This window comes from Rutidosis leptorrhynchoides, chromosome 4 (assembly GCF_046630445.1).
Source record: "Rutidosis leptorrhynchoides isolate AG116_Rl617_1_P2 chromosome 4, CSIRO_AGI_Rlap_v1, whole genome shotgun sequence".
Lineage (NCBI taxonomy): Eukaryota > Viridiplantae > Streptophyta > Magnoliopsida > Asterales > Asteraceae > Rutidosis > Rutidosis leptorrhynchoides.
In genome coordinates this window covers 615,078,209-615,094,694 of record NC_092336.1, presented here as the reverse complement: position 1 = coordinate 615,094,694, position 16,486 = coordinate 615,078,209, and positions in this window count along the sequence as shown.

Here is a 16,486-nt window from a genome sequence, read left to right as displayed (position 1 = left end):
ACCGATGATATTTGGACATGATATAGTTTCTTCTAAAACTTATGCTATTTTATGAACTATATTGTGTAAAACCATTTTTAGGACATTCGGTTTCAAGTTCCATGATACTTCAATCATGGGGGCGAGTAGCTTGCTAAGCGCCGACTGAGGTTTCGGTTTTCAGTTACCCTCAACCGGACTTTGAGGTTAAAACCGGAAAACTTGATTAGTGTAAAAACTAACATGAATAATTTTCAAAACATAAAAGGTTTTTAGCAAAGATCCTAATTTCCCTAAGGATCCAAATTTTCAAGAAATGTGGACTTTAAAATCCACCTTTTGACTTTGGCGTGATTTCATTTCGCGTGTGTACTCCAAAGGTGTGTGTATACTCAAAACACGTGAGCTTGATTCGTGTGTGAAATAAAAGTGTGAGTGTGTATATATTGTGACCCGAGTGTGATTTCCATATAGCATGAGTTATTGTGTTACTAAATAACTTGTGTGTCTTGTGTATTATATCGAGTGAGTGTGAGTCCCTTTTTTGTGTTCTCACTTAAATAAGTGTGTTTACTGTAGTAAATTTCGATTTCTTGTAAGTCTTGCTTGAGGACAAGCAAGGTTTAAGTGTGAGGATTTTGATAACGCCAAAATTATACATGTTTATTGTCGTTATTTCGATCCAATGTTGTTCCATTTGTATGTAATTGTTATACGTATGTATTGTAATTCATGTACATTTGTAAAAAGTCCATTGTGAATGAATAAAAGAAGACCAACAGTGAAAACAGAGTTAAAACAAAGATCGAATGCGTAAAACAGCCCGAAACCACTGAAACAGGTCCAAATGCGGCGCATCTCTCTTAGATGCGGCGCATCTTTGCACCAAATAACTCCCGACAGTTTCAGATGCGGAGCATGAAGACTTCTGGGCCAAAATAGCAACAGATGCGGCGCATCTGAGATGGATGCGGCGCATCCAAGCCAGATGCGGCGCATCTGTCCCAGATGCGGCGCATCTGACCCCCTGCCGACAGTCCTGAGTGCAGAATCGAGCTGGAATCTACTAAACGTAAAGAGATGCGGCGCATCCCAAAGAGATGCGGCGCATCTGGTCACTTTCTGGCCAAAATACCTAACTTTTGAGGCTATTTAATGAAGCAAATGGTTATTTACTTGAGAGACCTTCACTACTACGTTCTCCCCCAGTTTTAAGACGATTTTCAAGGTCCAAGGAAGGCTGCAAGTTAATCTCCACTCTTTCAACATCAATATTAAGCTAGGATCGTTTATCGCAATTGGTACTATTGTTCTATATCTTTTTAACATGAATTCAACTTGTATTTACTGTTTCATTAGTTCTACTATGATTATGTTAGGCTAAAAGCCTTGTGTGTTTGCTTCAATGTAAGATTTATGGCTTGGGATTGTTCTATACTTTGATGTTATGCTAGTTATACATATGTTTGATTGATTTAATTATCTAGTTCAACCGTAAGAACCATTGTTATGCATGTTTAGATCATTACTTCAATTATATAGATTGCAACCTATTAATGTGATTTAACTAGGAAAACAATTTATACTTCAATACATCTAGTAATCTAGACGATTAGATACATACACTTAAGTGATTTTGTTATGTGTTTAATTCGGTAATTGAATAAGTTCCAAAGCAACATAGTTATGAAATTACCTCAAGTGATTGTTGTAATTAAGGTTTCACGTGAGTTTAACCGGGTTGAATCTAGTTAGTTAATCAATCTAAATCACCATGTTCTTTCAAGAAATCCATTGTTGTAACTATCTTTATATTCTAGTTCAATTATACGAGTTATGACTTGATTTATGTGAATTTATCAAAGGCTATAATTTGTACTTCAACACCTAGTGATCTACACACCTATATGTGAATATAGGATGGTAATTGGATGATATTTAGGTTTTACAATCATGTAGTTTACTTAGAGTGATCTTAGTAAACTAGGTTTTATGTGAATTTAACCAAGAAAGAATCTTGTTGATTAAACATAGTTCTTAAGTTTATAGATATTGTGAAATTGATATAAACTACTATATTGTAACTATCGCATAACGGTTTTAATTATAAAAGAACAATCCCTGTCATTTATCAAGCAAAGAAGTAAACACCGCATTCTCATTCTTGTTAATTATTATTTTTATTTACTGTTTCGTTAAACAAAAATACAACTTCAAATACAAACTCCCTTTTTAGAATAATTAATCGTAGTAAAATCATTTAAACAAACTTCTCCCTGTGGATCGAACTGGTCAATTTACTTGCTAGTTACTACATGATCGGTTTTTAGTTGCCTGTATTATGTGTTAATTATTAAGCATATTGTCTACATTTTAAAGGTTACGTCTTGACACATCAATACCTATCTAGTTTTTGTCCATAATAGTCCATCGGTCATAAATATAAAGTGCGAGTGTCCTCGTCAAATTACCCTTATACCCGAAGTCAAATATTTCCACTAATTAAGGATTTAAACTGTGACGCAGTTATCACTTCTGTCAACAATTACACCAGTTATCAATGTATGTAATCCACCCATGTTTTGATTAGATATGAATATTAATTTACCCACTTGATCAGTTTGAATAATCAATTACCCAACCCGAATAATTAATTAAATGATTATAATAGATTCCATATGAACGTCACTAAATAGGACAACCATAATCATTATTAATTATTAGATTAATTAATTTGAAGATAGGTTCGACAGACTCCAATGAGTTGTCACTCAATTAGACAATACCCCCCATCTATTAATAGTCAATAGTCCAATTTCCACAAGTGTCGGTCTTTTGCCCAAACCTTAATTATGGTCCAAAGTTCAATAACCCCATCTTAATATTTTAGCCCAACATCAGGATTACTTCGGCTCAAATAAGCATAATAATAACTTAGTTACGAGACATTAAATTAAAAAGGAAGAACATAGCTTACAGTGGTGATTAATCGTATAGCGTTGCACGAACAGAATTTCGACTTAAAACCCGTAAAACATTTCTTACAATAACCCAACTAAACCATAATTTTACTATTAAATTTAACTTAAATTAAAATTATAATATATATATTACATATTAGAGAAAGAAAGAGTACGTGAAAAAGGTATATCCTTTTCATTACTCCGTGAATTCCATTTTATAGGCAAATGTTGATTTGAAATTTTCACTTATGACCCCTTAACTATGCTCAATTAACAACTTTTTATTATTTATTATTATTCTTATTATGAATTATTTAAATATTATATTATATTCTTGAGCATAGTTAACTTGTAATTTTAGCTCCGTTGCGTCGAGCGTTGAAAGTTGGTTCATGTCTCGGTTCGGGATTTTCGAACGCCTTTTCGTATAATTTAATATCTTGTACTTTGCATTTTGCGGCTTGTTCTTTTGTAATTTTGAGACGTTTCTCATCAATATATTGAACCACTTGGAGTGTAACTTGTACGTTTGACCATTTTGGACATTTTGGTCTTTCAAATCTTCGTTTTTGTCTTTAAATCTTCATTTTCGAGCGATTTGCATCTTTCGTCTTCGCACTTATTTATTTAACTATTACAACTAAAAATAAGGAAGTTACATTTAAAAACTTTACATATTGGAACGATATTGCGACTAATTATATGTTCGTTTGGAGCACTATCAATATCATATAGATATAGAACATGTGTCTAGTTGATTTTAAAAGTCAAGTTAGAAGAATTAACTTTTGTTTGCGAACAAGTTTAGAATTAACTAAACTATGTTCTAGTGATTACAAGTTTAAACCTTCGAATAAGATAGTTATATATATATGATTCGAATGATGTTATGAACATCATTACTACCTCAAGTTTTGTGGATAAACCTACTGGAAATGAGAAAAATAGATCTAGCTTCAAAGGGTCCTTGGATGGCTTGAGAGTTCTTGAAGTAAAATCATGACACGAAAACAAGTTCAAGTAAGATTTCCACTCGAAATAAGATTGTTATAGTTATAGAAATTGAATCAAAGTTTGAGTATGAGTATTACCTTGAATTAGAAAGATATCTTACTATAAATAAGAAAGATTTCTTGAGATTGGATGATCACTTGAAATGGATTTGCAAGATTTAAAGTAAGCTAGCAAACTTGGAAGTGTTGTTGGTGTATTCTTGAGTAGTTGTTTTTGTATGTTGATCTAGGTTACCTAGATTGAGCTAGATTATGAAGGAAATGATGAAGAACACTTAGAACATTAAGATAGTAATTGATAGAGAGTAATTTGATGCATAAAAATGGAAATCAAAGTGTATTTGTGGTAGGTGTAATGAGGCGTGAATATAGAGTCAAATATAGGCTCCATTACTTTGTTGTTTTGTTAGATATTTCATGCTAGTTGCCAAATAATGGTTCCCACATGTGTTAGGTGACTCACAAGGGCTGCTAATAGCTGATCATTGGAGTGTATATACCAATAGTAAATACATTTAGAAGCTGGGTATTGTACGAGTACGAATACGGGTGCATATGAGTAGAATTGTTGATGAAAATGAACGAGGACGTAATTGTATGCATTTTTGTTAAGTAGAAGTACTTTGATAAGTGTCTTGAAGTCTTTCAAAAGTGTATGAATACATATTAAAACACTACATGTATATACATTTTAACTGAGTCGTTAAGTCATCGTTAGTCGTTACATGTAAGTGTTGTTTTGAAACCTTTAAGTTAACGATCTTGTTAAATGTTGTTAACCCATTGTTTATTATATCTAATGAGATGTTAAATTATTACATTATCATGATATTATGATATATTAATATATCTTAGTATGATATATATACAGTTAAATGTTGTTACAACGATAATCGTTACATATATGTCTCGTTTCGAAATCATTAAGTTAGAAGTCTTGTTTTTACATATATAGTTCATTGTTAATACACTTAATGACATTTTTACTTATCATTTATCATGATTAAACATAGTATATTAATATCTTAATATGACTCATATGTATTTAGTAAGACGTTGTTATAACGATAATCGTTATATATATCGTTTTCGAGTTTCTTAATTCAGTAGTCTCATTTTTATGTATATAACTCATTGTTAAAATACCTAATGAGATACTTACTTATCATAATATCATGTTAACTATAAATATGTAACGACCCAACCAAAACCGTTATTGACGGCGCCGTTAACTTAGGTCCCGTTGCGTGGTCGTAGTCCCTATATGAGACTCGTTTGACCAAAATTATGTCGCATTCATTTGAAAGGTACAAGACTTGCAAGTTTAGTTTACAAAACCGTTCGACAACAAGTATAAGTTTACAAAAGTCATAAAGTATAAATGAAATAACTTGCGACATAATTAGTTTAAAAACATAGTTTCTATAAATAGCGTAAGTATGTAAACAAAAGTTTGAATCCAAAAGTGCTATCCCTAGCGTATGCATGCATGGTTGACTCCAATCAAGTAATCAAAGAGTGCGGAAGCATGTATCAAGTAGCCAAGTATGAACCTGAGAAAACATGTAGAAAACTGTCAACGAAAAACGTTGGTGAGATCATAAATGTATTTGTAAAAGTATATTTTGAACCACAATAGTTTGTATAGATGATTATCCAAATCGTATTTATTCCGAAGAATGTAGTTTGTATTGCGAGCACCCAATTACCAAAGCTTAACTGAATCTTCCCTCTGAATTTTGAATATAGTGTTAGAACATACACTATGCACGTTGAAATTATATTTCATCCACTAACGGTAGCGAACCGTCTGAATGAGGGTTCGTTAAACCCGTATGGCCACACAACATAATCACTCGCTTACACTTACACCCTGCAAGTGGAACTAATGATAATTGGATTGAGGACTTTTGTTCTAACTCGTCTGTATCTTTGTATTCGTATTTGTGTTCAAAGTATAAAAGTATATATACATGTGAAATGTATATAAGTATGTAATGTATATGTTTCTCAGCCCACGATTTAAAAGAATAAAAGTTGTTGAAAAGGTGGGACTATGATCTCACCTCGAGTGCACGAGTATAAAAGTACTTCACAAAGTAAAGTATGCATGAAAGTTGCTTAGCCTTGACCTAAACAAGTAAGTTGTGTCAATTAACCGGTTACGATACAAGGTCGGGTGAAATGTGTTCAATTAGTCCTATGGCTCGTTACGACTCGATTAATTATAGCATGTGAATCAATTTGTCAAGTTTCATACAAGAATCACGTATAAAAGCATGTTAGAACGATTGCATAAAAGTTTGGTTAAGTTTGACTAAAAGTCAAACTTGGTCAAAGTCAACGAAAAAGTCAACACGTTCGGGTCGGGTCCCGGACTATTTTTCTATGCTAGTTATTCATATACAAGTATATTAGAACAAGTTTCATGTGAATCGGAGATCGATAGCTAGTCAAACATTTCACGTGAAAAGGGACATAATGAGCAGAATCTGGCCAGGCCAGTTCGCGCGCCGCGCGGGGATGGGGCGCGCCGCGCCACCATCTGGGCAGACCCTTTTCTGTTTTTCACAGTATGCGCGAACCAAAACTCCTTCCAACCCAATTCTTGACCCGCAAACACCCAAAACATGTGTCTAATATCATCGGAAAGGTATTTTTACAAGGAATACAACTAAACACAATTTATCAATCACAAACATCATTTACAATAGCCGAAATCTCATTAAGTGATCAATAAAAGTCCATTTTCAAAGTTTCAAGTTCATCAATCGCATTTTAAGTTTCGGGAATCCAATTCACACATATGATATGCCGTTTTGAAGGTAATGAAGCATACATTACTACTAAACACTAACAATTAACATTTCATGGCATTCAAGCATCAAAAGTTCATGTCAAGAACTATCAAACCCTAGTCAAACATCACAAAATCCTTAATCGGGTTTTTGAAGTTTTCTTAATCAACCTACACATCAAAATGTAGCTAATGATACTAGTAACACAATTAAAACATGAACTTTAACAATTAAACAACTTTTAATCATCCAAAATCAAAGATTAAGCTAACCCACTTCAAAAGTTCAAACTAGTTACTCAAATCAACAAATTGAGCAAACAAAACATATATTCATGCTAGACACGAGCCATAGACACTAACTAACACAATTTCAAGTCAAAAACACGAATTTATAGAAATCTAGAGTTTTTAGAAAGTTACCCAAACTTGATGAAATTTGTATCAAAATGTAGAGGATGAAGAGAGGATCACGAAAATGTAATTTGTTTTGAAGTTTGCTTCCAATCCCGAATTTAGATGATGATTTTATGAAGTTGGGGTTTGTGTTCAAAAATGAGAAGTAGAGAGAAAGGGAAGGATGAAGGTGGGTGGTGATAATGAATGGATGAGATGGGGTTTGACTAGTTGACCTAGTCACTAGTTAGGCCCCTTTGCAACTTTGGTCCCTCGAGTTTCAAAGCGGGTGCGGGAATTAACCAAACGAATATTTTAAAAACGCTCGTGTAAACGGGTGACGTTAAAATTAAATAACGAGGGATATTATTTATAAAAAAAATACGGTGTTAAAATAAATTTAACGGAAAAAAGCGGGATGTTACATTATCCACACCTCAAAAGAAATTTCGTCCCGAAATTTAGTTGGAAGTAGTAGTTGTTGAATCTTCCTCGAGATCTTGCGTTGTAAATTCTACGGATAAGTGAAGGTACGTCCTTGGGCATTTCAACGAACTTCGACGGTTGGGATTTTTACGTTGGATTGAAGTTTGGTTTCACGATTCATAATTTCAACCGGTTCTCCTAGGAAGTGGAGTGTACCATCGATAGCAAGCTCATCGAAGGGAATAGTAAGTTACGTCTTAAGGTTCTATGTAGGATGAACGGAGACTCAAATGAGTCGGAAAATCTAGATGACAAGCAACGGGTACAATACGCTCCATGGTTTCAAAAAGGATTAGTATATCGCGGATTTAGCATTCCTATGTTTCCCGAAACGGTTTACACCTCCTCAAGGTGCGACTTCTAACGTGACGCGGTTTCCCACATGGAACTCGAAAGGTTTACGTCTAACATTGGCAAGCTCTCTGGGCGACTACGAGTCGTGTTGGGTCTTTCTTGAATATGAATAAATTTTCTCAGTTGCTCATGAATAAACTCGGCCCCGGTGAATTGATCATCGTTTACTTTGTTCGACAAAAGAGAATGACGTTTCCGGTCACATGTGGTTTCAAAAGGTGTGACGTTAAGAATCGAATGATAACTATCGTGGTAAGAGATTCTGGTTAAAGGCAAGACTTTTCTCAAGTGGTTTGAAGTTGGTAACACAAATTCGTATTACGGTTTCCAAGGTTTGAATCGTATGTTTGTTCGGTCCGTCGGGTTTTGGATGGTACGCGGTACTCATGTCTAAACGTGGTCCCGAGGCTTTTTGTAAGGCACTCCGAAATCTAGAAGTGAAACGAGGATCTCGATCCGAAACAAAGTACATTCCGTAAGGTATATTTGAACAAGTTTGTTAGGACAAGTTTCTCAAGAAAAATTCGCGTCGCGGAAGATTTATCGGTTTCCAAATACGTTCGTCGAGACTATTCACCCTCGAGGCGAATACTAGTATAACGTGAAGAGTCTCTCTCCATTGAGAATTTAAAATAAAAGATTTCCTGAACCAGAATTACGAGTGTAAGGCGAGAGAAGTTTCCGCCTCGATGCGAGCATAACGAGTAAATTGTAGTTATTCAATAAGACTGTGCGAGGACGAGATAGTATACACGTGTAACATACGGCTGAAGTCGAAAGGAATCGGTAATTCATTCGGAAGCATTAGTATAGTTCGACAAAAATCGAAGGTGTGTCCCCGGTATGGTTGTTATCAATATTCTCGGAGTTTTCAGATGTCCAACATGAATAGATGAAGTCATGTACATGGCTCATGGTGGTGTTTAGGTTGATCGAGTCTAACCACCATCACGTGTCACTAGAACTTTGGTATGTCTTACCGTAATATAATCACGTTGATCGAGTGTCGTTATATTACGCTAACTCATACCTCCATTCCCACATCACTCTATAGATTCAAGTTCGTGTAATCGTGAAGTTTAAAATAAACAAAGTGTAACAACGTCTCTAACGTGACTCGTATTGAATAGAAAGAATTAGTGCAACTATAAAGAAGCGTTCCCCGAGGGAAGTGTATAAATGATTGTTCACGTCAATGTGGTTCGAGTCAGACAATAAGGTATTCAGGTATGAAAAGAGTAACGAGTCATGATAACTAGTAGCACGCAACCGTAGTGATAAATGTTGATGACGATACTCACCTAGAGTAGTGATGGTAGTAACACCAAAAAGTAGATAGTAAGAAACACCAGTGGGAAACCGATAGTAAGTTGAAACGGTGGCAAATAACAATCCGGGAGACAGAGTTCCCGAACAAGTGTGACTAATGAAGTCGTCGTCATCCATACGTGTATGAATCATGAATTTACGTGTGTTACCAAAAAGTGGCGGAATACGAATTCGTATGATGAAGGTTGGGTACCATTAAAAAGTTTGCCTAAGAATGATTCAAGTATAATGCACAAGTAGTCAAGTAAGTGCTATCTATAGCAAATGTATGTCAGAATGCAAATGCTAACTATCCGGTTGTAGTCTAGACTCACTAATGCGTCCTAACGACTCTGTTAGACACACTAATGCACGTCCTAGTTCCCTACAACCAACGCTCTGATACCACTTGTAACGACCCGACCAAAACCGTTATTGACGGCGCCGTTAACTTAGGTCCCGTTGCGTGGTCGTAGTCCCTATATGAGACTCGTTTGACCAAAATTATGTCGCATTCATTTGAAAGGTACAAGACTTGCAAGTTTAGTTTACAAAACCGTTCGACAACAAGTCTAAGTTTACAAAAGTCATAAAGTATAAATGAAATAACTTGCGACATAATTAGTTTAAAAACACAGTTGCTGTAAATAGCGTAAGTATGTAAACAAAAGTTTGAATCCAAAAGTGCTATCCCTAGCGTATGCATGCATGGTTGACTCCAATCAAGTAATCAAAGAGTGCGGAAGCATGTATCAAGTAGCCAAGTATGAACCTGAGAAAACATGTAGAAAACTGTCAACGAAAAACGTTGGTGAGATCATAAATGTATTTGTAAAAGTATATTTTGAACCACAATAGTTTGTATAGATGATTATCCAAATCGTATTTATTCCGAAGAATGTAGTTTGTATTGCGAGCACCCAATTACCAAAGCTTAATTGAATCTTCCCTCTGAATTTTGAATATAGTATTAGAACATACACTATGCACGTTGAAATTATATTTCATCCACTAACGGTAGCGAACCGTCTGAATGAGGGTTCGTTAAACCCGTATGGCCACACAACATAATCACTCGCTTACACTTACACCCTGCAAGTGGAACTAATGATAATTGGATTGAGGACTTTTGTTCTAACTCGTCTGTATCTTTGTATTCGTATTTGTGTTCAAAGTATAAAAGTATGAAAAGTATATATACATGTGAAATGTATATAAGTATGTAATGTATATGTTTCTCAGCCCACGATTTAAAAGAATAAAAGTTGTTGAAAAGGTGGGACTATGATCTCACCTCGAGTGCACGAGTATAAAAGTACTTCACAAAGTAACGTATGCATGAAAGTTGCTTAGCCTTGACCTAAACAAGTAAGTTGTGTCAATTAACCGGTTACGATACAAGGTCGGGTGAAATGTGTTCAATTAGTCCTATGGCTCGTTACGACTCGATTAATTATAGCATGTGAATCAATTTGTCAAGTTTCATACAAGAATCACGTATAAAAGCATGTTAGAACGATTGCATAAAAGTTTGGTTAAGTTTGACTAAAAGTCAAACTTGGTCAAAGTCAACAAAAAAGTCAACACGTTCGGGTCGGGTCCCGGACTATTTTTCTATGCTAGTTATTCATATACAAGTATATTAGAACAAGTTTCATGTGAATCGGAGATCGATAGCTAGTCAAACATTTCACGTGAAAAGGGACATAATGAGCAGAATCTGGCCAGGCCAGTTCGCGCGCCGCGCGGGGATGGGGCGCGCCGCGCCACCATCTGGGCAGACCCTTTTCTGTTTTTCAAAGTATGCGCGAACCAAAACTCCTTCCAACCCAATTCTTGAACCGCAAACACCCAAAACATGTGTCTTATATCATCGGAAAGGTATTTTTACAAGGAATACAACTAAACACAATTCATCAATCACAAACATCATTTACAATAGCCGAAATCTCATTAAGTGATCAATAAAAGTCCATTTTCAAAGTTTCAAGTTCATCAATCGCATTTTAAGTTTCGGGAATCCAATTCACACATATGATATGCCGTTTTGAAGGTAATGAAGCATACATTACTACTAAACACTAACAATTAACATTTCATGGCATTCAAGCATCAAAAGTTCATGTCAAGAACTATCAAACCCTAGTCAAACATCACAAAATCCTTAATCGGGTTTTTGAAGTTTTCTTAATCAACCTACACATCAAAATGTAGCTAATGATACTAGTAACACAATTAAAACATGAACTTTAACAATTAAACAACTTTTAATCATCCAAAATCAAAGATTAAGCTAACCCACTTCAAAAGTTCAAACTAGTTACTCAAATCAACAAATCGAGCAAACAAAACATATATTCATGCTAGACACGAGCCATAGACACTAACTAACACAATTTCAAGTCAAAAACACGAATTTATAGAAATCTAGAGTTTTTAGAAAGTTACCCAAACTTGATGAAATTTGTATCAAAATGTAGAGGATGAAGAGAGGATCACGAAAATGTAATTTGTTTTGAAGTTTGCTTCCAATCCCGAATTTAGATGATGATTTTATGAAGTTGGGGTTTGTGTTCAAAAATGAGAAGTAGAGAGAAAGGGAAGGATGAAGGTGGGTGGTGATAATGAATGGATGAGATGGGGTTTGACTAGTTGACCTAGTCACTAGTTAGGCCCCTTTGCAACTTTGGTCCCTCGAGTTTCAAAGCGGGTGCGAGAATTAACCAAACGAATATTTTAAAAACGCTCGTGTAAACGGGTGACGTTAAAATTAAATAACGAGGGATATTATTAAAAAAAAAAAGACGGTGTTAAAATAAATTTAACGAAAAAACGCGGGATGTTACAATATATCCATATATATGTCCTCATATAGTTTTTACAAGTTTTAACGTTCGTGAATCACCGGTCTACTTGGGTGGTCAATTGTCTATATGAAACCTATTTCAGTTAATCAAGTCTTAACAAGTTTGATTGCTTAACATGTTGGAAATACTTAATCATGTAAATAACAATTTCATTTAATATATATAAACATTGAAGAGTTCGGGTCACTACAGTACCTACCCGTTAAATAAATTTTGCCCCGAAATTTTAACCAGTTGGAGGTGTTGACGTATCTTCTGGAAATAAGTGCGGGTATTTCTTCTTCATCTGATCTTCTCGTTTCTAGGTGAACTTGGGTCCTCTACGAGCATTCCATCAAACCTTAACAATTGGTATCTTGTTTTTCTTAAGTCCTTTAACCTCAAGATCCATTATTTCGACGGGTTCTTCGATGAATTGAAGTTTTTCGTTGATTTGGATTTCGTCTAATGGAATAGTGAGATCTTCTTTAGCAAAATATTTCTTCAAATTTGAGACGTGGAAAGTGTTATGTACAGACGCTAGTTGTAGAGGTAACTCAAGTCGGTAAGCTACTGGTCCGACACGATCAATAATCTTGAATGGTCCAATATACCTTGGATTTAATTTCCCTCGTTTACCAAATCGAACAACACCTTTCCAAGGTGAAACTTTAAGCATGACCATCTCTCCAATTTCGAATTCTATATCTTTTCTTTTAATGTCAGCGTAGCTCTTTTGTCGACTTTGGGCGGTTTTCAACCGTTGTTGAATTTGGATGATCCTCTCGGTAGTTTCTTGTATTATCTCCGGACCCGTAATCTGTCTATCCCCCACTTCACTCCAACAAATCGGAGACCTGCTCTTTCTACCATAAAGTGCTTCAAACGGCGCCATCTTAATGCTTGAATGGTAGCTGTTGTTGTAGGAAAATTCTGCTAACGGAAGGTGTCGATCCCAACTGTTTCTGAAATCAATAACACATGCTCTTAGCATGTCTTCAAGCGTTTGTATCGTCCTTTCGCTCTGCCCATTAGTTTGTGGATGATAGGCAGTACTCATGTCTAGACGAATTCCTAATGCTTGCTGTAATGTCTGCCAGAATCTTGAAATAAATCTGCCATCCCTATCAGAGATAATAGAGATTGGTATTCTATATCTGGAGATGACTTCCTTCAAATACAGTCGTGCTAACTTCTCCATCTTGTCATCTTCTCTTATTGGCAGGAAGTGTGCTGATTTGGTGAGACGATCAACAATTACCCAAATACTATCAAAACCACTTGCAGTCCTTGGTAATTTAGTGATGAAATCCATGGTAATGTTTTCCCATTTCCATTCCGGGATTTCGGGTTGTTGAAGTAGACCTGATGGTTTCTGATGCTCAGCTTTGACTTTAGAACACGTCAAACATTCTCCTACGTATTTAGCAACATCGGCTTTCATACCCGGCCACCAAAAATGTTTCTTGAGATCCTTGTACATCTTTTCTGTTCCAGGATGTATTGAGTATCTGGGTTTATGAGCTTCTCTAAGTACCATTTCTCTCATATCTCCAAGTTTTGGTACCCAAATTCTTTCAGCCCTATACCGGGTTCCGTCTTCCCGAATGTTAAGATGCTTCTCCGATCCTTTGGATATTTCATCCTTTAAGTTTTCCTCTTTTAAAACTCCTTGTTGCGCCTCCTTTATTTGAGTAGTAAGGCTAGTGTGAATCATTATATTCATAGTTTTTATTCGAATGGGTTCTTTGTCCTTTCTGCTCAAGGCGTCAGCTACCACATTTGCCTTCCCCGGGTGGTAACGAATCTCAAAGTTGAAATCATTCAACAATTCAATCCACCTACGCTGCCTCATGTTCAGTTGTTTCTGATTAAATATGTGTTGAATACTTTTGTGGTCGGTATATATAATACTTTTGACCCCATATAGGTAGTGCCTCCAAGCCTTTAATACAAAAACAACCGCGCCTAATTCCAAATCATGCATCGTATAATTCTGCTCGTGAATCTTCAATTGTCTAGACGCATAAGCAATTACTTTCGTTCGTTGCATTAATACACAACCGAGACCTTGCTTTGAGGCATCACAATATATCATAAAATCATCATTCCCTTCAGGTAATGACAATATAGGTGTCGTAGTTAACTTTTTCTTTAACAATTGAAACGCTTTCTCTTGTTCATCCTTCCATTCAAATTTCTTCCCTTTATGCGTTAATGCAGTCAAGGGTTTTGCTATTTTGGAATAATCTTGGATGAATCTCCTATAATAACCAGCTAGCCCTAAAAATTGGCATATGTGTTTCAGAGTTTTCGGGGTTTCCCACTTTTCAACGGTTTCAATCTTTGCTGGATCCACCTGAATACCTTCTTTGTTCACTATGTGTCCGAGGAATTGAACTTCTTCCAACCAAAATGCACACTTTGAAAACTTAGCATACAGTTTTTGTTTCCTTAATAACTCTAGCACTTTTCTCAAATGTTCTTCGTGCTCTTGGTCATTTTTTGAGTAAATAAGTATGTCATCGATGAAAACAATGACAAACTTGTCAAGGTATAGTCCACACACTCGATTCATGAGGTCCATGAACATAGCTGGTGCGTTAGTCAACCCAAACGGCATAACCATAAACTAGTAATGACCGTAACGCGTCCTAAAAGCAGTCTTTGGAATATCATCTTCCTTCACCCGCATTTGATGATACCCAGAACGTAAATCAATCTTCGAATAAACCGACGAGCCTTGTAGTTGATCAAATAAGTCGTCGATTCTCGGTAGTGGGTAGCGGTTCTTGATGGTAAGTTTGTTCAACTCTCGGTAGTCGATACACAACCTGAATGTACCATCTTTCTTCTTGACAAACAAAACAGGAGCTCCCCACGGTGATGTGCTTGGTCGAATGAAACCACGCTCTAAAAGTTCTTGTAATTGGCTTTGCAGTTCTTTCATCTTGCTGGGTGCGAGTCTGTAAGGAGCACGAGCAATTGGTGCAGCTCCTGGTACAAGATCTATTTGAAATTCAACGGATCGATGTGGGGGTAATCCCGGTAATTCTTTCGGAAATACGTCGGGAAATTCTTTTGCAATGGGAACATCATTGATGCTCTTTTCTTCAGTTTGTACTTTCTCGACGTGTGCTAGAACAGCATAGCAACCTTTTCTTATTAGTTTTTGTGCCTTCAAATTACTAATAAGATGTAGCTTCGTGTTGCCCTTTTCTCCGTACACCATTAAGGGTTTTCCTTTTTCTCGTATAATGCGAATTGCATTTTTGTAACAAACGATCTCTGCTTTCACTTCTTTCAACCAGTCCATACCGATTATCACATCAAAACTCCCTAACTCTACTGGTATCAAATCAATCTTAAATGTTTTGCTAACCAGTTTAATTTCTCGATTCCGACATATATTATCTGCTGAAATTAATTTACCATTTGCTAATTCAAGTAAAAATTTACTATCTAAAGGCGTCAATGGACAACTTAATTTAGCACAAAAATCTCTACTCATATAGCTTCTATCCGCACCCGAATCAAATAAAACGTAAGCAGATTTATTGTCAATAAGAAACGTACCCGTAACAAGCTCCGGGTCTTCCTGTGCCTCTGCCGCATTAATATTGAAAACTCTTCCGTGGCTGTTTCCACTCGTTTTCTCCTGGTTCGGGAAATTTCTAATAATGTGGCCCGGTTTTCCACATTTATAACAAACTACATTGGCATAACTTGCTCCGACACTACTTGCTCCGCCATTACTCGTTCCGACACCATTTGTTCCTTTCGTTCTATTAACCCATGGTCCGTAGACCTCACACTTCGCCGCGCTATGACCATTTCTTTTACACTTGTTGCAAAATTTGGTGCAGAACCCCGAGTGATACTTTTCACACCTTTGGCATAGCTGTTTCTGATTGTTGTTGTTGTTGCGGTTATTATTGCTGTTGGGATGATTGTTGTAGTTGCTGTTGTTGTTGTTGTTGTTGTTGTTGTTGTTGTTGTTGTTGTTGTTGTTGTTGGGCCGTTTGTTGTAGTTGCGATTGTTGGGATAATTATTGCGATTATTGTTGTAATTGCTGTTGTTGTTGTATTGGTGATTCTTATCACCGTTTTCCTCCCACTTTCTTTTGACTTGCTTCACATTGGCCTCTTCAGCAGTCTGTTCTTTAATTCTTTCTTCAATCTGGTTCACTAGTTTGTGAGCCATTCTACATGCATGTTGTATGGAGGCGGGCTCGTGTGAACTTATATCTTCTTGGATTCTTTCCGGTAATCCTTTCACAAATGCGTCGATCTTCTCTTCCTCATCTTCGAATGCTCCCGGACACAATAGGCACAATTCTGTGA